The sequence below is a fragment of the Falco cherrug genome, chromosome 8, assembly GCF_023634085.1.
Source record: "Falco cherrug isolate bFalChe1 chromosome 8, bFalChe1.pri, whole genome shotgun sequence".
Lineage (NCBI taxonomy): Eukaryota > Metazoa > Chordata > Aves > Falconiformes > Falconidae > Falco > Falco cherrug.
Genome location: NC_073704.1, coordinates 51,538,928 through 51,561,507, shown reverse-complemented (window position 1 = coordinate 51,561,507; position 22,580 = coordinate 51,538,928).

The following is a 22,580-nucleotide window of genomic DNA, read 5'->3' as shown; positions in this document are numbered from 1 at the left end:
AAGCCATAACAACTAAATGTGAACAACATTAAATTGTCTTTATGTCAAATTACACTAGTAAATAGTAATAGCTTCCAATAAAAGTGTTTTAAAACGTTGATATGCATTTCAAATTCTACTGAAGTTGCCCTTAAAATATCCATTGCTGTCTGCATAGCATCAAAAAGATTAATATTTATTTGTGCTTATATTTCAGAGTTAGCAACACACTGGAAAATAAACATATCCCCATCCTTCTCACATCGCTGAAGACAAATTTGCTTGATGTTTGTACTATGCTGATTTCATATTGTTAATAGACACATTGTTTGGTACATTTAATATCTCTGAGAACTACCATAGGTTTTCCTTCTTCAACATCTGTCCAGGTAAGCATATGGAGATACACACTGAATACGCTCTTGGTCTGACTTTCCAAAGGGATTAGGCATGTACAAAATTGCATCCCTGGACTGGGGTTATTGTATGGCATTTATCAGGTCTAAGTTTCAGATTATAGCAAAGTTAACAATTCCAGTGCAACAAACAACATTTTTGAGATTACAACATCTAAATAGACAGAGGAATGCTATCATTACAGAGAAGAGGAAAAGAAAGAAAAGATACAGGCAATGTGAAGCTTAAACCGACAACTGTACAAAGTTTACATCAAAAGATGTAAACTGAACTAGAATCCTTTGAGACCCAATCTATGCCTTAATCACAAATCTGTCCTTTTTATGCATAAAATGAAAAAACTGTCCACCTGCCTGTCAGCCAGTGACAGCATTATAAGAGGATTAGAGATGAAAGGTTTTACAGAGATTTTTAAACTGTGTATCTTACAGATTCTTTGCTTTCTTTCTCATGAAGATTTTATATTTGTTCTCACTTTGTATTTCAGTTTTCCTAATCTAAAATGAAAGTCATTGAAACTGAAATGTATGTGTTGCTCTTTATTCACTGAAAACACAGCAAAAAAATGCTGTCAGTGGAGATCAAACTGTGGAAAACAACAAACTGCTTAAAGAGAGCAAAGATGTGGTGTGAAGAGGATTCTTGCATAAGAAATAATTAAAAAGAGCAAAAAGAGTATGCAACCAACCAAGCAAGCAAGCAAACCAGCCTATGGTGCAGACTTGCAAGTTTTCAGTTTAATTAAAAATATGTGAAAAATCTTGTTATCCCTCACAGAGGAGTAGTTAATATTTTCTGCAAATGTTCCTGAATAAATGAGTGGTTTGTAACAAATTCCACACCTCTTGTAATTTACCCTGGGACTACTCATGAAGGGAAGAATGACACAGTGCGAGTCCTAAAATTATTCACAATGATATCAATTAGGCAGTGCAAGTTCATTTCCTTTTCTTGGTACCTTAATGTCATATAGAGCTTTAATAGAGTCTGTGGGAGGGGGGAAAAGGTGTAAGCAAATCTATCATGGATAAAATGTGTTAGGACTCCATGTCCGGAATGTCCAAATCTGGAGAGGAAGCACCTTAAAGGCAACGCGATACAGAGCCTCGTACCTCAACTAATACACTTAAAAACTATAAGGAGCTCTCGCGTACGTTAGACCATAACAGTGGTCTGTCACAAAGCATGGAAACCCAAGAGTTCCCACTTCTACCACGTTATGCTCTTATCAGACCTGCCGATAGTGTACTTCAGCCCCGCATGTACCCTAGGTCAGAATGGAATCCTAATAAGTCTCACTAACAGTATAAAATATATCAGGTTTGATAATATGTTCACCAGCCCAAATCCCTAAGTTCTTTTCTACTCAATATCACCTCAAAGCTTGGAAGATGCAGTGGAACATCACTAGTTGTGTACTGTGGCCACACACTATGAAAGGTAAGCTGTCCCAAATCAACATTTTCTGTTTGTCTACAGTTATTTTAATCGTTTGGTTTCCAAGTTGTAGGTCTTTGTTGCTTCTCCACTTTACAGTATGGGTGCTAAAAAACCCTAGGGGTGTTGGAAGATGGCAAGACCATTTTTTTTTATTTTTTTTGATCCCATGGCTCTGTTTTCTTGACATACATAGCTGTTGCCTGAGATTGGATGGAATGTTTCCTCTTATTTCCTCCACTGGGATTTGGAAAAGATGTTGCACTATGGTATTCATCTGTTTGGGCTGACAGCCTCCTAACACTGGGAGGAGACCTCACATTACCCACCACTGTCTCAAATACTGTTTCCTCTTACAGGAATACAAAGCATCATTTGGACAGTTATAGTTTTAAAGACCCCAAGATCATACTGTGGTTTTGTTGTACATCTCTCTATATATATACTTTCGCAGCTCCCTGAAGCTTTGACATCAATTTTTAACATTACAGACATACTTGTTTTCAGTTTTCTCTTGAACAATATGTCAGCAGGTCATAACCATTGCTCCATTGTATTGTAATTTAACAATGCTAAATATAGAGCTATTTAACTCTACATGCCTTTCTATTCCAAGGTCTCTGGCTGAAGCAGTACCCTTAATCGTCATCCTACACACAGAGCACTCCTTAGCAGTCTAAGATGTCTTAAGTTTATCATGGGTTAATCTGAATCGAACTAAAAGACCACATATGTCTGAAGGTTTTTAGTATAGACAGCACTCTGATCTATTATTAGGAATACAGAAATTTGCAGACTTTGTCCTAAGTCCCCAGTTTGAAGGATTAGTGGATTGCTATTTAACTGATTCTCCTTTTTGAGTCTCCAGGTCTGGTAGCAATTAGGAGTCTAAACTTTTGAGTTTAAATTTAAATACACAAGTCCTGAAGAAAAATAATTACTATAAATGTAATTAACATATTTTTCAGATTATAACAGGTTATATTTATATTACATAGGATTAATGAAGCAACTAAATAGCATCCGTTGCCACTGTAAATGTAAATTAATGAAATAATTTCCCATATTATTGTTAATTATTGTGTTAATTTTCAACATCCACTACCAACAAGAAATTGTTGGGTGTTCTAGCAGCAACGCAGAATATTCATATATAATATTCTGGCACCAGGAAACATTCTGCTTGCTATTTAACCTCTCTAACTTTATTGATTAACCTAAAATTATATGTGTATTGGACATTAATATTTTGCTTTGAACTCTTAAACAAGTTTAGTAAAGTCATGACAGCTTGTTTTTTTCCAGCTTCTCTGATGTTGATGCAGGCAACTTTATCCAAAAGTCACAACCGAAAAAAACCCTGAAAATCTCTTTCCTTAAATACACATCATTAAACAAATGCTGTGGTGACATTATGAATGGAACAGCATACACAAACATTGTGATAACAATTAGTTTAATTGATTTAACTTTTTTCTCTCAAAACTATATTTTATCAATTTATTACAAGTAGTGAATTCCAACCTACACAGAACTCTCAGAATGCATACTGGATTATTCAAGTATTCAGTCCTTGCGCTGTGATCATCAAACTGTAATCATTAGACTGAATCCGTTCCCGATTGTGTGATCTGACCTTTGTAAAATATTTCTGCTTTTTAAAATCATGTTTTGATTACACAATTCTTAGTACTATATCAAAATTTGTGTTTAATCAGCATTCACACAAACCAAATCACATTTGCAGAAGAGATTATGAAGAGGCAGTATATGAGAGGCAAATACGATGCATATAGTATCCTAATTAACATTAAAATATTTAGAAATGATTTTTCTCCATTATATATTAGCTGTACTCACAAAGCTCAAAGTTTCCTTTTTCTCAAAAGGGAAATGTACACCATACAGCCCTATTATTTCCCTACTCTGAGGCTAGTGCCCCTTTCAGAATACTATCTGTTATGCCAGAGGAAGGCAGTGACTTGATATTTTACATCCCTTTCTACCCTACAAAGAAGTTCCTAATACTTTTATTAGAAACTTCTGAAATACTAAAAGTTATCTAGGCCGGAGAACGGCATGTCCCAATACAGAAATAAAACATCTATTAAATTCAGGATTAATACTTCATTATTCATCCCCAAAATGTAATTCAGCTATTGACTTTCCTAGTCCTACTGTAACAGCTGTTTGGAAACAAGAATAAGAGGCATGGCTGTAGGAGTTCTAAGTAGTCTTGAAACAAACAAAAAAATCAACCAATTTTTAACATTGAGGTTGTAAAGAATAACAAAAAAACATTTCCTAAAAGCCAACAGGGAACTTTTTGCAACTTTTGTAACAAAGCACTTTGTCCAAATTCCAAAGGTAAATTTTTTTCTTATGATTATTCAGGTTGAAAGTATGCAAATTGTATTCACAACCAAATCAACAGGAAGACAAATATTGTCTCTGTGATCTGTAAATTATTTACAGTAGGTTCTTTTACATAATGTGTAATCTTAGACCTCCAGTATGTGTGAGTATTAAATATTTTGTACACATATTTTTATATATTTCAAAACACTAATTAAACAAATCTAAAAGTTAATTTCAATTGTTTTCAGAAAAAAAATTATAATGTTTCATTTTGAAAATGTCAATGTTTTTCTATTTTCTATATATTTTAAGTTTCTTTAAACCAGAATAATAGGACACCTTTTTTTTTTCCCCCTCTTGAAGAAATAGTTATCCCAAATTTATTGATGAATTAATTTAGGAAAAGCATCTGATCTCATTCATCAGCTCACTGTAGTCCATTCTGCTCTTAAAATCTGTTAGTCTTGAATTAATTGGAATCACCACTCCAGCCCAAATATCAGGGACTGTTTTGGAGTGGAAAAGTGCATGGATTTACTGAGAATTCATAAGTCACAGCTTCATGGTAGCAGCATTGACATACACCAAGATCAAAAGGTTACTCAAGGCTATCGCTTACCAGTGAGGAAAAGCTTACCCTGTCTCTTTCTGTCTCTACCTGTCTCTGAAAATTTCTTTTCCCCCCTGCAGAGACTTTTCAGCTGTTTATGAAGTCACTGTTGAATCATCACACAGCAAATAGGCTCTGACTTGGGTTATTTTAATGCACTGCGCTGCAAACAATGGCAATTCTTACACAAACAGGTACAGGGGAGATGGGAATCTCAGCAGGTGCATGGAAATACAAGATAGAAAGGTCTTACAGCCGTCATAAGATGAGCCATCACCTCTCATAAGATTAAGCTCACTTTAGAAACAAACAGGATATAAAGAGTTATGACTTTTACCGAAACTTACAATTTAGAGACTTGTTTTAATTTCTGTTGTCATAATTCCCAACATTTCTAGAAAGAAAATGGGCAGGTTTCTCAGCTGTGTCCCCATACTCCCAAGCCAGTGAAAGCGCATTGGGAGTCTACCACAGGTCTTTCACAGGCTTACTGCTGAAAACTTAAGCAACAATTATGCTCTTGTCAGAAGCCTTAGCCTCAGTAAACCAGCAACATGTTTAAATAAAAACCAAATTGTAGGGAATAGCCATTTCAGCCTCCTCTCTCCAAAATATAATTATGTAAGTAAATACAACTGAACACAAATCTACTATGCTTTTCTTCTCCATTTTCAAGACAAAAATTATACTCAAAAAGGTTGTAACCATGTTCTCTCCTTAATTCCTACTACAGACAATGTGTTTTGCTGATGCAAGACATGCCTCTCATAGCATCTCTGGTTGCCCAAAGTTGCCTCATGCAGTGTGAATATTTCAAACTTGAAGGCTACTTTTCACTAGAAAATAGAATGAAATAGGTCTAGAAGAATTGGAAAGCCTGACTCTTAGACTTCTGAAAGATAATGGAGATACAACGTAAGTGCTGCTGCAGGCAAGTTGGCTTTATTCGAATTTACAGTGAGACTAAATCAGCACTATCATTAGAAAAAGGAGGACTCAAAAGCCTAAGACATTTAATTAACCTTTCATTCCAAAGGACTGATCCTCCATGTCAGGGTTCATTTAAGTTGGTCCTATAGAAATTGCCACTGCTATCATCTGCTTTGTGGATGAACAGCAAACTTCAGAGTCCTCACCTTTTGGGAGCAAAAAGTTCAGACACATACAGAAAAGTCGTTTTCAGAAAGCTTTACACTCTGGCTGTAGTCCAGGAAAATCACCCTTTGTAATTAACTGTGTACAAATCCATTAGAGGGGGACTGAAAAATCACAAATTACTGGGCTGTCAGTGACCTAAAAAGGGCAGGAGAGTATTGACAGGTCTGCTGGTGCCCTGCCTGGAACTCGCGCTACAAAGCAGATCATAGTCAGAAAGACAAGTCACTGCAGTGTTTTTTGGAGACAAAATTGAAATTGTTTTTGCAGACAAAAGCCTAAGAAGACTATGTTCAACCTAGCTAATTTTGTCTTCATTTTTCATAGCTTCTGAGCCCCACAGCTTCTACTGCCTTGAGGTTTGAATTTGAATGTTAGGTATTAAAAACGATTACTGATGCAAGACAGAAGCAAGGGATCTGCTGGAGAAATTATCAGTAATAAGTGCTGCAAAAAAAAAAATCTTAAACTTTCTGGGAAGTTGCCTAAAATACTTTCACAATGGAATGGATATGAATGAAAAACTATTGGATGAAAAGAATAGAGTGCGATTTTGGAGAAAAGAAAAAGACACAATGACCATATTTAAAGAAAAAAGTTTTAAAATCCAGGAAGATTGAGATTGAATCATGTTTCCTTAAATGATTAAGTACGATGCCCTTACACATAAACACGAACACACTAAAGATTATACACTGTTTTCAAGACAAGGGCTTGTAGATCTAAATGGAAACTCTGCAAAATATACTGGATTAATAAGGACACAGTTTTCCTGTTTGCGTCTCTGCAGTCAGAACTACTTCAAATAACATAGCAAGTCAGTTTTCTAACTTGTTTTTCAAGTTCTCTTTTCATCCATTTTGCCAGAACTACCACAAGAAAATGAAATGGAGATTTAAAGCCAAGTCCAGTGGAGTATGTATATTTTTAATGTTTAATTTTGAGGAGGGAGGCATATTTAGATGTCTCCCTTATTGCACTGCTACTGGTTGAGTATTTTCAATCCAAGTATCACTTCTTACTTCTACTTTCAGACAAATATACTGTGGCACGACCCCAAAATGATACTAAATTCAACTCCTTGACCAAAAATCTAATTATTTTACTAGAGTTACCTTGTAAAGTGGTTTACTGCTCCTAGACCTCTTCCTACCAGTTTCCATGCCCATTCATAAATGTTTCTGTTTCTGAAGTCTCCGAAGAAAACAACGAATAAGAAAAAGATACCAGTTTCCCAATTCCTAGCCTTCATCCTTTATTACTATTCCTAACACATGAAAATATTTTATTCTCTTGAAGGTGACAAACTATACAAGACAGTCTAATTCTCAAAAGGTATTTTCAAAAAGATTAATTAAAACCAGAAATAAATAGAGAGAAAGGGGCAGCTGTATATGAGGAATCATTGACAGAAAATACCAATTCTGAAACCCTTCTAAGAGAAAGCATTCAGTAAAACAGTAACTGAATTTTAGAAAGAGATCTCCATTCTCAAACATTTTTTTTTTTTGGACGTTATCCATTAGACTTTAATTCCTTTCCATGTTTGCCAGGTTCTTGGTCCTCTGTGTGCCCAGACCTATTTTTCAACCCCCTTGTCAGGGATTTAATTCCTTTGATGTACTTGGCTTGTTTTCAGTCCACCCAACTCCACAGAAAGGCATTTTCCCAATCTGTTACACTTCATTATCATAAAAGATAGCTTTCTGCTAGCCCACTCACACATCTTCTTGCATAGCATCAAGATGACCATAGCTGGCACAGTATATAAATAGACAGATGTAGCTGCCAGCTTCAGAGAAGTTATGTTTGCACTAAAGTTTGCTTACTGGCAAACAGACATGTCAGAAAGAAAACCTAAACATTTTTTATTCCCTTTACCTCATAAATATCACTATTCATTTGGGAGAAAGAGTGTCTTTGGTAATACTAATTGTTTCCTTTCAAAACATCTACATCTCCATACGATACATAATCTGTTCAGTGACACACATTCGAAAACTCTCTATGCGGTTGAACAAACATGTACGCTCATAACTCCTTCTGTAAAGTTTTCCTTTGATATTAGATTAATTCTTCTGACAGATTTCAAACCTCTGTTAAACATCTAGAAACATGCTTCCTTTAAGACACGGAGAAAGCATTTTATTGTTTTGATAAAGAATAAAGTGAAACAAAGTAGGAAAACACCCCACTGTATTTGGGCTGACAAGAACAATGACAGCAAAGTCAACTTTAGAGTCATAACATAGTAAAAAAAAAGTAAGGGAAGAAGGGATTCCTTTAAATTATATAGTCTGTTCTCCTGCCCCAAAGCAGGCTCAGCTATGCCTAACTACATACTTCAAATAAAATTTTTATCTAATTTGTTCTTGAAGATTGGCAGTGATGGAGAATCCAAAGACACTGCATTTCTATGCTTCATTTTTTTGGTCTTAAAAAAAAATTCTCTTGTCAAACCTGAAACTCCACTCCATATTTTAAGCTCATAACTCCTCATGACCTTGCAGAATTTGTCACCTTAATCTTTAGGTTGAAAAAAAATGTCTTAGTCTTCCATTTAATCACTCCCAATTGTACTGTGAGGTTTTTAAGTTCTGGCTTTCTTGAGGTCTAAGATCTCTCCTAGATCTCTGCACTTCCTCTTTGTCTTCCCTGATAGAGAGTAGCTAAATATGGATATGGTCCTCCAACTGAGAGACTGACAGCTAGCTATAATACAGGCTGCCTGGACACAGAAAAGACCAACTCTTTCCCTAACCCTAATCACAGGTCAAATTCAAAGTCAGGTCTCAGAGCTTCAAGCATGAGGATTGAGAAAAAGAATAGTAGTAGTAGAAAGGAAAGGGGAAAAAAAAAATAATAAAAAAAATAATTTCCTAAGCAGCAGGAGCAAACGAGTGGTTTCTGCTTTCTTGTCAAGGAAAAAGGCATGACCACTGGCAGCAGTTTGGCTGGCTCTCTCCTCTGTCCTGGCAGAGCATTTCCTATAACTGTATCTCGTGCCTAATGATGGCAAAAAAAAGTTGCTAGCAGCCACCTCAGTCTAATGTGGGATTTGAGGTCCTATTGCAAATTTTATTTTGATGTTTCATGGAACATAGAATGGTTTGGGTTGGAAGGGACCTTAAGGATCTTCTAGTTCCAACTCCCTTGTCATAAGCACGTTTCCTGTTTCCCTAACGAACAAGTATAAGTAGACATTTAGCTTGTAAATTCTTAATCATTTTTTTAAAAGTTGTTATGAACTGTAAAGATAGTCAACTACTTTTTTCTCTTTTTGTTCTCAAGATGCCTCTGGTTTCCTTTATCAATTGAAATGTTTGATCCTATCCCTTAGCATTCTGAGTCCATGAATCTCATTTGGCATAGTTATCACAAGTGCTTCATGTTCAAAATATGTATGAGGTGTTAATAAACTAAGTAATGCAATGTCATTTTTTAAAATTCTGATTAGGTACTTTATAAAAATAACCAATACTGCTTAAAGTGAGCGCGTTCTCTTTGCTACAAATTACATTTCAATTGCAAATGCATTTCTGTGGACTTTTGGTTTAACATTTAGATCTAATGAGTATACATTAAGTTTCTTATCTTGAGCATTAGAGAAAAGTTAACAGAAAAAAGAAACAGTAGGCAAGCATTCGAAATATGAGAAAGCATTTCTGGTTTTATTTCTCTTTCAAGTTAAGCTCCCAGTTCTTATTCTGAAACACAAAATAGTTTGTTTCTTAATGTTTGGTTAGATTACTGGGATGGCTAGGCTGGATCAACTCCAAGGTATGACAATGTCCCAAATCTTCTTGCAGGAACTGCAGTTATGTGCTGGGGCAAAGTTCTGAGCATCCTCTGTTAACATAAAGTAACACTGAAAAGGGAGTATTGTGGCAAATTCCCAGTTCCTAATACCTGCTCAGTCATTGCCTTCAGTACTGACTCACCTTTGCCACTAATGATTTTTGTTCCTGATGCAGGTAAAAGTAATTCTAAAGAGCAACTATTTTGCCTCTGGAAAATGCCATGTGTCAGGCAATTTCCAGGGGAGAACTCTGTTAAATAACAGAAGTTGAGCTGGGACTTTAGTTTTCAATAACAAAGCATAAATATTTCTAGCAAGTAGCAACTAATATTAGTCTAAACGCCATCTGGTGCACCTTCACTTTATTTTTTGGTTACGAGAAAGCATATCAACATATTTAGGAAGTCAAATCAAACTGAGTCCCCAGTTGCGCTGTCACAATATAAACTCCTATCCCATTACATGAGAGACTGATTGCCTAAAGAGACTTTCCTGCTAGAAATCTCCTGTTTAAATGCGAACAGTACCAACAGTACTAACGCGGTGCTGAGTTTAGCAGTGCAGAGCAGCATTAGATATGTTGTATTATTAAAAGCCATTCCACGGTTACAATAAATATCTTCTCAATCTGCTGTTTCACATCCTTCACCTTTTATTCTGTCTCAGTGCAATGGTATTGCACTGCTTCCTTCCCACTCCGTGCTCCATTGCTTTCAGCCCAACAACAAAGATGAGTTTTTCAGTCTGTCCTAATCCCTGAATTGTTTGTTGTTAATGGACTCTAATGGGAAAAGATACCTCTGCACTCTCCTTTCAAGACTGGTATAATGAATGGACTTCAGAAGCTTCCTACCCTGGGTATTTGAAGAATTTGAGAAAATTTCTTTTACTTTGGGAGGACCTATAGGAAAATACTAATCAGCACCTCTGGCTTTTCTATAAACCAAGCTTATTTAAATGCAATAAAATAAAATAAAGGATTTATAGTACATATCATGAGCACTGGAATAAACTCAAGTATATTCTATCATTAGTACTACATTTAGAAAAGGTACTAAGAAAAAAGCATAAAGAAAGGAAAATAAAAAGAAGATATTCCTGTTACTGGAAAGGTACTAACTGTTGCACTAGTGTAGCTTTTCCAGTTAAGAATGTTGTGGGCATTTTAATTGAGATAGTAACATCAGTATAATCCCTAATCCCAGATAGTATTGCACTATTATAACGTGTCATATGATTTATCCCCTTTCCTCCTTTTGTTATTCATAGCTGCTGTTTTTTATGCTTTTACTGCTGTGATGCAACAGCCTCCCACTAAAATGATTGACTTTTATGTGTTGTCTTGCCTATAGGTGCTCATGAATCTGATTTCTATCTTAGCTTGCAGAAGCAGCATGGCGTTACCTCTAAATCATAAAATTACTTATTTGTCCTACCTATATAATGTATGTTACTAAGAGACTCCAATCCCTCTATCACAGTACTCTCTTCAGGATACAGTTTGGGGGTTTTGTGGTGGTTTTTTTCTCAGTCAGAAACCTCCTTCTGCTAGAGCCCCGGCTGTATAGCAGCCCCATAGCATTCTTACTGCACATCAGTGCGGTCTATTTATCCTCTTCAGTTGCTCTGCTTTTTCCTTACACTCTGTAATTTATGAATTAGCTCAAGCTTTGAAAATGAGGAAAAAATTAGTTTCTTCGTACATCAGAATAATCTTCAGTGTTGTGCTATGAAAATACTGGACTTCGTCTGTCACTGTTACTGATACCTGTTATGAAAAGAATACAGCCAACCTGTTCATTCACCACCGAATATTTACTCTGACACTAAGTCAGTAAGTTTCTAAATCTCTTTGTACGCAGAAGTGTCCCGGTAGAGCAGCATTAACATAAACCCTACAAAATCATAAAAATAACAGTCAAGAAATGTTTTATAACAACATTAACATTTTTTGGCATGTCTAGGTATTACTATCATCGTAAAATGTGTGTTCTCTGGAACTGTTTTACAGTTAAATAGATTTGTGCTGGTATTAAAGGACTTTTAGGAAAACTGCCCTAAATAATATCTGCAGGATTCAAAATGCAATAAACTTTTACTTACAAGATATGGAATATAAAAACATCAGATATAACAATATTTTTCTGTAACTTGTTCTGATATTTCTCTTGGATCAAACTATAGTATGTAAGTGTTTTCCCATACTGCCCCCTATTTAATGAAAATCAGGACAGAAAATTTATCATGGCTAAGTGCTTCTTATGCGTAAGTAGATTTTGTCCAAATCTACTTAATATTGCTCATTCACTTCACATCAAGACTCCTTGGATACTCTTTGTGTGTGTGTTTACTTCTGAGCTGCCTTGCAGCGGTCTAGCCCATGTGACCCAATAAACCACTACCCCATTGCTCATAATCTTTTATTTTTCCTGTGTCATTTGGGAAAATAATATTAGGAAAGTAGTAATTGCATTTTAGTTTTATCATTGTAGTCCATAAAACTTTATAATTCCTCAGTACTATCACTTCTAGCTCACCATGTCTACCTGTGTTTCTTCCTCTCTGCTTTGCTGAACATTGGGAAGAGTATTTGCTGAATACTGGGAAAAAGAGCAGGTTTTTTCAAAGTACATATAAATACATAATTATTGCTTTTAAACAGCTTGTAGAGATTGAACTCTACTTGTAGGAATAATATTCTACTTTTCTCTTTTTTACTCAACTTTATTACCAAACTGCAGCTTTTACTCATATGACAAATGATAGTATACTTCATAGCTGTAGTTCAGTCTGTTCCATAACCAGACCAGCAACTCAGACCGTAATAAGCAAGCAGAAGTGAATTCTTCATATTACTAACTAGGAACAGACAAACGACTCCTCTGTCACAGAAAGAAATACTGTGTTTGGAAAACAGATCAGTAAAATTCAAATGCCAGAATTCTCTTGCATTTTATTAATTACAACCCTTAAACGTAACATTTTGTTGAATCCCCATGGTGCCATTCTTTCCTAAAATAAGGAAGAAAATAGGCAATAAAAAAAAAAAAAAAAAAAGCTGTGCAAGTAAAGAGAGATCTGCCCTATATTGGGCAGGACTCAATGTTTATTTTTAATGAAAACTGATTGCTAAAACTGACATGTAGCTCAATTTTCATTTTTCTCTGTAAATTTCCTTACACTATGCACTTCAGCAAATGAAAAAACTCTACAGAGCTTTTTCTTATGAATAAAAATGTGAGACAGACATACATAATATGATACAATTTTTACAAATGGTGACATTTGCTCTGAAGATGTATTCAGATATTTTCTAATTACCTCATTTCAAATATTATCAAAACATCCTGAGTTTACATGGATAGTTTATAAAGCTACCAAAAAAAGCTATTGACTAATACTAAAACATCCTCAACCTTAGAGGTAACAGACAACCTCTCTGAAAGATGCTTTTGACAAACATATCATTCTATTGCTAAGTCCTTGAAGGTGTCTTTGACCATTTAAGGGGTAGGCTATATAAAAACCAGAAAATGAGGCAGAAAAGAGAAAAGTTTCAAAAGCCATCAGCAACTCTACTGATTCCAGGTGATCACCCAATTCTCACCTTAGTAGCCTATTTAGTAATGTAAAGGTGTTTCTGGACTGCTGTAAAATGATATCCTCTCTGAAGCGTTCTTTGTGAGGATGTAAGATTTGTTTATTTTTATGCTGCTTATTCAACATGATTTATTTAATAAAACCTTTGATCCAAATGACTAGCCAAATATTTCGAGTCTTGCAGTTATTTTCTAAATGAAAAGAATCTATTTCCAGTGTTTAAAAATGCAGTATCAAGTCCAACATAATTTCTTCTTTTTCTTTAGATAGTGCATAACAGAAAACAGTGCTGTTGCCATCCCAGTGCTATACCCGAGGGACTGTTAAAGACTGTGTAAGTGCTAGAGCTGCCAGAATAACATATGACGTGTTATTTTAATATCTCCCTTACTTGTCCTGTTTGAAAAAGAAATATTTGAGAATTTACAGGAGGACCACAACTTTTTCTATAGGACCTTATCTTAACCTTCATAATTATCCCAATCATTAACTATTTCTGTCTTTAAACTCATCCTCTTATATGTTCCAAATGGGAAAAAAAAAAAAAGGTCATTGTGATGTCTGTTTGCCAGACTGCTAGGTTACAGCTGAGAAGCTTGGATTCTATTTTCAGGTGCAGTGGGATTCCCTGGAAGTCTAAGCAGATCTTGGTCCCAAAAGCTGCAGCATTGCTCGTGTGTTGTCAGGCTCTGAAAGTCGTCATAACTCTCCCAGTATTGCCAGCAAGTCAATGTAATAGCACTTATTTCCACCCAGGGTTCTCAGAAAGATATGCACAAGGTAGCTACCTGCATAAACATTGTGGTTTAACCCTGGTCAGCAACGACACCCCCACCAGCCACTGGTCACTCCCCCTGCAGTGAGGCGAGGGGAGACAACTGGAAGGGTAAAAGTGAGAAAATCTGTGGGTTGTGATAAAGTCAGTTAAACAGGTAAAGCAAAAGCTGCACACACAAGCAAAGCAAAACAAGAATTTAATTCACTACAGCCCATCAGCAGGCAGGTGTTCAGCATTTACAGGACAACCGAGCTCCATCACACTTTAATGGTTACTTGGGAAGACAAACACCCTAACTCTGAACATCCCTCCCTTCTTTCTCCATCCCCCAGCTTTTATTGCTGAGTGTGACGTCATACTGTCTGGAATATCCCTTCTGTCAGTTGGGGTCAGCTGTCCCAGCTGTATGCCCTCCCAATTTATCTCGCATCCCCAACCTACTCACTAATGGAGTGGGGTGAGCAGCAGCAAAGGCCTTGATGCTGTTTAAGCGCTGCTCAGCAATAATGAAAGCATCCCTGTGCTAGCAACACTGTTTTCAGAACAAATCCAAAACACAGCCCCATACTAGCTACTGCGAAGAAAACTGACTCTATCCCAGCCAAAAGCAGCACAATAATCCACACTATTTCTGATCCATAAGGGGCAGTGGTGCCAGAACACAGTTTCAGCTGATAAGAAAGCAATTCACTAGGAGAAGCAACGCTGAGTATCCTACACTTCCTTAGCTGTTTTCTGAGAGTTTATAACAAAGCCATTGTGATTGTGAACAGATAATATCCCGACATGCTAGATGAATTTTATGGCATTAAAAAATATCTCATGATTTAACAATATGCAAATGAGATAAAGCTCTCAGATAGCAGTTATGACCTGAATTAGAATAGTTGGGTGCTCATTGCTTATGGAAACAGTCACTTGCAAGTCCTTTTAGAAGGAGTATGGTATGCAAATCCACATTTGGACGCATAAGTCACAGATAATTAATCTGATGCCAGTTTTCTCTAACTGAACGGTTTTGGGGCAACTGAACTAGAGGCTTCGGCTGCCTAGGAGAAACCTGGTTACCAACAAGGCTACCAGTTGCAAACACATTATAAAATACTTTCAAACATCAAGTCAATGCATCTTTACTCTCCTATTCTTCATCTGTCTGTAAAAAGAGTACCTTCTTAATCTGTAATTGGACCAAGGAGGAAGGAAATTCTGGAATCAATGCTCTTTCATACTGATCTTGTAATAGTTTTATACCTCTGTTAATTACATTAGAATAATCTCAGAGATAATGTGCATTACAATCAGTGATAACATCTGTACACTAACCATTTATAATCTATATGGAAGCCAGAACAATGTAGATAAGCACAATAAATTTCAAATTAGAGAGAAACTATTACAAAGTTTGCTGACCTTCACAGTCATAAATCCTGTTTGGTCAGGACCATGCCTATTTTGTAATATATCTGTCAAAAACTCTGCTGTGCAGTTTGAGGCCATTTATATCCCAGCCCATTACTTCTCTAAATAATTTTTTGAATTTTACTCTGGAAAAATATAAGGTAGTCTTCTTTTCAAAACAAAATACCATTGAAAATACAGTTCCTCTTTGTAAAAGAGTAAGGATCTGTCTATATAAGTATATATAAACCACTTTTAATTAGCACCCTAACAGAACTACTATCACTACCAGATAACGTACCTTTTCCTCCTCAGCTGCCCTATAGAATGCAGTTTTGAGCTTGCAAGCTTTATTTTTTTTTTTAATCTTCTGTGTACAAATAAAAGCTTCAGTCACTTTTCTAGCACCTTACACTAACACAACTTGAAAGATAATGTTTATGTTATAATTTCTAGTTTAGCTTATACATCCACCATTCTTAGTTCTGTAATGGAATGGAGTTGGTCTAAATCTATGCCTTGAGTAGCACCCATAGCCATCACAAGCTGGAAAGTAATCTTACTGTGAGTTTTACTTGTAAGACTCACCTGTTTTATAAGTAGTTAAATTCAAATGTTTCACAACCAAATAAAAAAAAAAATAAAAACCATTCCCATTAAGAAAAGAACTAAAAGGGGATCATCTAATTTGAAGTGGATAAATCTGCCTGGAGATACTGCATACACAAGAAGATAACTTACAAACTTATTTAAACTTTTTGTCTTTAAAAGTCTTTCAGTAAATCTGGGTGCCAGTGCTACAGTAAGCACATTTTGATTTGACTGCAAAGCCAAATTCTCATTTTCTTAGTAATGGGACTCAACTTGGTCACTATAAAAATCTCTTTGGTGCTTACAGTTGTTTGCCTGCCTAAAGGAGTATTTCTCAGAGTGAACTTGTGTTCAAGATGATTACCAAAGAGGAAATGTTTTATAAAAATGTTTAAGTCCTCCTGCCCACCACATTTCATACTGACTTAAAATACATATATATATATATCTGTGTAAAACTGATGGATGCCTCAAAATATTTTGATGTATACTTTTTTTTTTTGTTCTCATCTATCTGCACATTAACAATTATCTATAGAGCATGTACAGACAAGGCTGCATACTTCCAGCTGTGAGACTTCTTCAAGTTAATATTATTTCATAATGTGCACAGCAGAATAATATGGAGATAACTGTTGCTCACAGATTATGCTATTCATAACAGGACAGGACAGTTCTTGCTGGTGCGTTTTCTCATCTATACATAGTTCACATTTTCAAATATACTTGCCGCTGTCAATGTTGTATCTCAGTCTTTGAGTACTTAGATGAGTCATTAGTCATTCCAGCCTACACTCCTACTTATTTGCAAGGCAGAGTTCACTTTATTCTCTGTCAAGAACTTCCAGATAAAAATATGTATCTAGCATCAAAAGATAGAAAATACGTACATTAAAAAATACAGTAAACTCTTAATTGGGAATCCAACTTCAAAAAGATACGATGTTGGAATCCGTATACTATTTATTAGCTTATGAAGTCAACTTCATTCAGTTCTGGGCTGCTTTTTATGTCAAGCAACTTACTTTACCATATGTAACAAGCTACCATAAAGGACACAGACCAGAAAAACAAAACAAAAAATTTACAGGATTTGCTATAGTCTCTTTCAAATCTAACAGCTATGAGATCTTTGCAACCATGCAAATGCAAATCGGTGAGTGAATCATAGTACATAGTACTGCTTAAAAAAACCCTAAAAGCAAAAACCAAATCATTATGGAGAGAACACTGCAAACTGTGGGCCTGGGAAAATAGCTAGTTTTATAAAATGCCTTGCACAGAGGTGAAATAAATATGTCAGTTAATCAGTTATGCTCCACTATTAATCATTGTAAGTATGCTCTTAGTATACTTCTGGGTTTGTATCAAAAACACAATTCATTAATCACTGGATCCAGTAATGTCAATACCACCTCAGTCAGTCCTCACATACAAATGGACACTTTGATTCCAGCGGATTACTTCTCCAGGCATTAAGAATGAACAGTGAGTATTTCATGCCCACCTGAATTGTGTCTTTGTGTGAGTTTTCTGATATATCTACCAAGGAAAAGCAAAACCAAAAAAAACCCACAGGCAACAATTGCTACAGCTTGAGACAGGAAAAAAAAAAAAAAAAAGCGCAATTAAACACATCCTAAGGGTTACCTGAAATGAAAACTAATTCTGCAGATAAACTGGAAACTGGGAACAGCAGTCTGTCTTGTAAAAAGGAAATTTGGGCACCTAGTTTCTTTTAATGGTTTTATTCTCCTTTGCTTGCTTATTCAAATATTCAGTATTGGCAGGCAGTGCACACCCGGCGCAGGTACACCTGATGCAGTACATGCTGGGAGCCCATGAGTGCCCGTTTTGCAGTCATTGCATCATAGAACAGCTGAGAATTATTCACAAACAGACAGTAAAACCAAATCAATATTGTAACATTTGGACATCTTCAAAAGAGAAAATACAGTTGATTTTCAGAAAACAAATAATAATAAACCCTAAACCCACTCTCCTGCAGAAAGCTACTAATGTTTAAAACGCATTGCTGACTCTTTGAAGAGCCCCCAGCCATAACAAGCTACAGCTGTAGAGTTAAGCCACTAGCACTCCATCTGCATCTCAAAATTTCAATTTGTTTGGGAGCAAACACGGACAAGGGAGTTGAAAGGTCTAGTTTTAGATTTGTTCAGTTGAGGGGAATTGTGACAGACTAACACACAAGAGTGTTCCTTGAAAAACAAACTGTAGGCACCTACACAGAAGAGAAAGTATTTAGAAGGTCTTAAGTCAATTTTCTTATGGTTGTCTGTGACACTGTACAAAAAGGTCATAAACTATGAACGTAGTGATGTTGTTAATATCCTGAATTAAATAGCCAGTCAAGCTTAGAGTTAAAGGAGAGCGACAAACACGTAATGCAGGTTTGCCTCTTAGGAAAGAGGTTATGGCTTAGAAATAGTACCTATACCTCCTCTGTTGCCCATTCTTATGGCTCTCCAGAATTATCCAAGCCATCAAACTATGTATTTTTCAAAGACACAGTGAAGAAATGAAGTCAATACTGATTCATGGCTGCTTCAGTTCATCTCAAGAGTACAAACTGAGCTGCCTGTGAATTAACTGCAATCCAAGCTACAGTATTTCTAAAGTAAAAAATGCAGAGCTTAGAAATGGCTAAAAGAATATGCTGGAATACTATAGCAAGGAAAATATTCTGGAAAATTAGGAAAGGCCTTTTTTCTTGATTTCAAAGACAGGAATATGCTATTAATTACTTGGCAATATCTTATTGTGCACTGTGAACTAATAGGGCCAGCAAGTATTTAAATTTACCTATTTAAAGGAATTTTCATGGCACTAAATTTTCATCTTATGAAGACAGTAACATGCTTTCAAAAATTTATTCATTGAAATATTATTATTTAAGACAGTGAATCTCAAAGTAGAATGAATCTCAGATTAGCAGGTGCTGATATGCGGTCTCAGATTGGCACTTAAACACTCATCAAAATGTGACTGCTTTCACGAGCTGAATTTTTGCAATGAATAACAGATATTTATAGACACCGAGCTATATTTGCCAGCTTAGGAGGCAGGAACCAGCAGGGGGTAAATACAGCAACAGTCATAGCAGTGGTAACAAAATATATATTGGAAGAAGTGCCAGTCATTCTGTTAGAGCTGTGTTCAATGTGAACGCGTGGCTCCCTTCTCAAAAGCAACACAGGTATTCAAACATTAACCAAATAAATTTCCTGACAGTAATTCCATTGAGTTAAGAATCCGGCCTTGTGCTTTTGAATTTGAACAGTTTAATAAAACTACCAAGATCTGTATTCCTCACTCTATGTACGACTTGGCCTTTTTCTACGTTGTTCTAGTGGCTGTGTCTGAAGTATCAAGTTTTTCCTTTAGGTTGCAAAAAAATTTCTACCTATAGTTGACTCTGCAAGGTGAACCACTGTTCACTCATAACCTTTTATTCATTTCTGCACTGTAACTCTTGTCCTCAACAACCTGCTATAAACTTGGGGCATATTCAGTATATCAGTTGCTGGGCTCAAAACCTACCGACAAGCACACCACCATAGATTGCATTAGGGTTTGTTGTAACTAGTAGGTGAAGAAAGGTGATTTTTTTCTGGTGGCCTAAAATGAAATCTGAATAACTGGCAATCATCTTTCTTGAAAAAGTCGATCAGTGTCTAACACATTTTGCATACTTACAAAGGCTTTTGAACCATTACCTTTTCTGTAGACACTGTACCTGGTTTTCGGCAGGTACAAGATGATAGCTAAAATTTCTGCCTTCTCATACTTGTAAAGCTTCAGAAAGAAGCCAGCTCTCCCTACCTTCCTGATGCTATATGCTAAATGTTACAGTAAGAATACATATTTAAACTTAGGCAGACACCTTTACATCTCTCCTTTATAAGCATATTCATTGCATTGGGGTGGGTTTTTTTTTTTAATAATACTATTTTTTTAAAATCATCTTTTTGGGTGGAAAAGAATTTTAAGCTAAAATATAGAAAAAAACACTCATGACAAAACCCAGAAAGTTAATGAGAAATACATCAATTAAACCAACAGTTGTAACAGGCAGGATTTTTTTGTGTAAGAAAGTTTAAATGAGCGTGTATACATAGCTCTGTATGACAGCTGCATTTTTGTGTATACCATTAACAGTTATTTTTCTTGCAGAGTTCAAAAGAATAATTATGTCACTTAAAGGTAATGGTAAATCCTTCAAATATGACAGATTTTTCCCAAACCAAATCATATATTGAATTTTTTATATATTGAATCATTAAAGAATTCCTGCATTATTCTCTCCTATCTTGCCTCCTGCAGGCCTGAAATGTTCTTTCGGGCATACTTATGTTTCAAAAACTCTGCTTTCAGTGCTTCCCAGGGCTCCACACAGCTGAGGCTTTTTGATCACAGTCTGCACAGAGACAGCTGAAGAACCCAGACAGGACCTAGATTCAGAATCATTACAAGTAGACAGCAACATACCTACAGAAAACACATGTAAGTGATACTGTGGACTTTACAATTCAAATCCTGCTGGCAGAACTGGATTAAAAGTTTTCAGCAGTGCCTTGCTCCTTGCTTTTCCTGCTGCTGCTAAGAGAATCAGTAAGCAGTGCCCACTGCTCCTGATGCCACATGGGCAGCTGCTGGGAGAAGCCACCCTCCAGCAGCGAGCAGCAGCTCTGGGTCTGGCTATGATCTGCACCTCCAGCAGCACCGGGAGTTGGACAGGAGCTGGACACTGGATGTTTGGGCAGGCTGTACTGCTAGAAAGGTCAGGTTCATTCTACATAGGCAAAGTCAGGTGGAAAGCCATCATCCCCTCTGGCACACTGCCACTCAGTAGCCACTGCCTTTGTCTAACCCTTTCTTTTTTAAAATCTTATGCTAGAAGCTGAGCTAGAGGTATATACTTTGAGAGGTCAGAGAATTCAGTTTGCAAAGGGCTGTGCACTCTACCTGCATGATTAAAGCTGAAAGGGCCATGTGATTATGTTTTGTGTACTCACTAAAATCTCTAGAAGCCATCATTCCCAGTAAGTGAAGCAACAAAGTGACTCTCTAGCCTCATGACAGTATGACTTCATTTAACATTATCTTGTTTTGTATTGTTTGTTAGTGACACTACCATTCTTTTCCTTTTCATTGGATGACTACGAGACTTACCTTTTCCCTAAATTCATAGCAGCTTTTGAAAAATTTTCTGTGAGAGGAGTTAAACGGTCCATTTTTTTCCCAATTATTTTCAGTAAATTCCTGCTGTTGCAACATTAAATAAAATTTGGTATTAATGAATTCTGTCTGTAGGTGGCCGATTGCATTTGGTATCACATTTAAAAAGTCAAAAGCAAACATGCCTCTCCTTTAACCTCTCACCATCTTTTTCTTCTCTAATCAACATATAAGTGATTGTTTCATTATAAAGCAAGCATCTAAAGCACTAATTGTTTCTCAGGCTGCTGAAGTTACTATAGCTTTTTTTTTATTGCAAATAGTCAAACACATAGATTTTTTTTTCCCCACTTCCACTCCCCAGAAGAGTAGAAATATGATAGTCTGATAACTCTTCTGGAAGAGTGAATACAAGGTTTTGGAAGGCTCTTCAACTACATGCAGTAACACCAAAACAGAACAGCTGAAGACCTCACAGTATAGCTGTCTCTTGGCAGTAATCATTTATTCCAGCTGAATGCTAACAGCAATCATTTACTCTAACTGAATGCTAACAATCCTTTCTTGAGACACAATGCCATTATCCTTCTACCTATTGCCTGCAGCAAAGTCAATACAGTGCTTCTAAAAATAATAATGATAATAATAAACCTTTCTTTTTTAAAAATTACATGCTGCAAGCTAGTTTAAAGTTGTACATTTTCAGAGGTCAGGGAATGTGGTATGTGAAGGGCTATGTACTCACACTCACATGCTTCTGTTCTGCAAGCTACTGAGCCTGTCAATAACCCTGAATTCATCTCAGTGGCCTGTGTCACTGACAAAACCCAGAGCTTTACTACATTACTACTTTCTGTAAGTCTGCTGCTGCACTAAGACATAACCATGCCATTGCCTTTTACTACATACTCTGGTTATTGTGGGAAGATCTACTCTTGATGACAAGACTGCTATAAGCTGCACCAGTCTCACTGTCCAGTTGATGGGGAATGAAGAGCTCAAAGCTTAAATACATGTCAACTATACCAACACACCAGAGTTTGTTTTGGTTTCATTTACCTTTTTTTTTTTAAATACATCTTACAGATAGAAATTTTCAGATATGAATTTCCAATTGTTAAGCAGGAAGTTCACCAGAATAAACACATGAACTTCTCATGACTGTATCCCTCTCACAGAGCATATTCTCAGTTTAAATGATGTAGTTCATTACTCATTTTTAATCTGAGATATTTCTGTCAATTCAGGAAATAAAGATA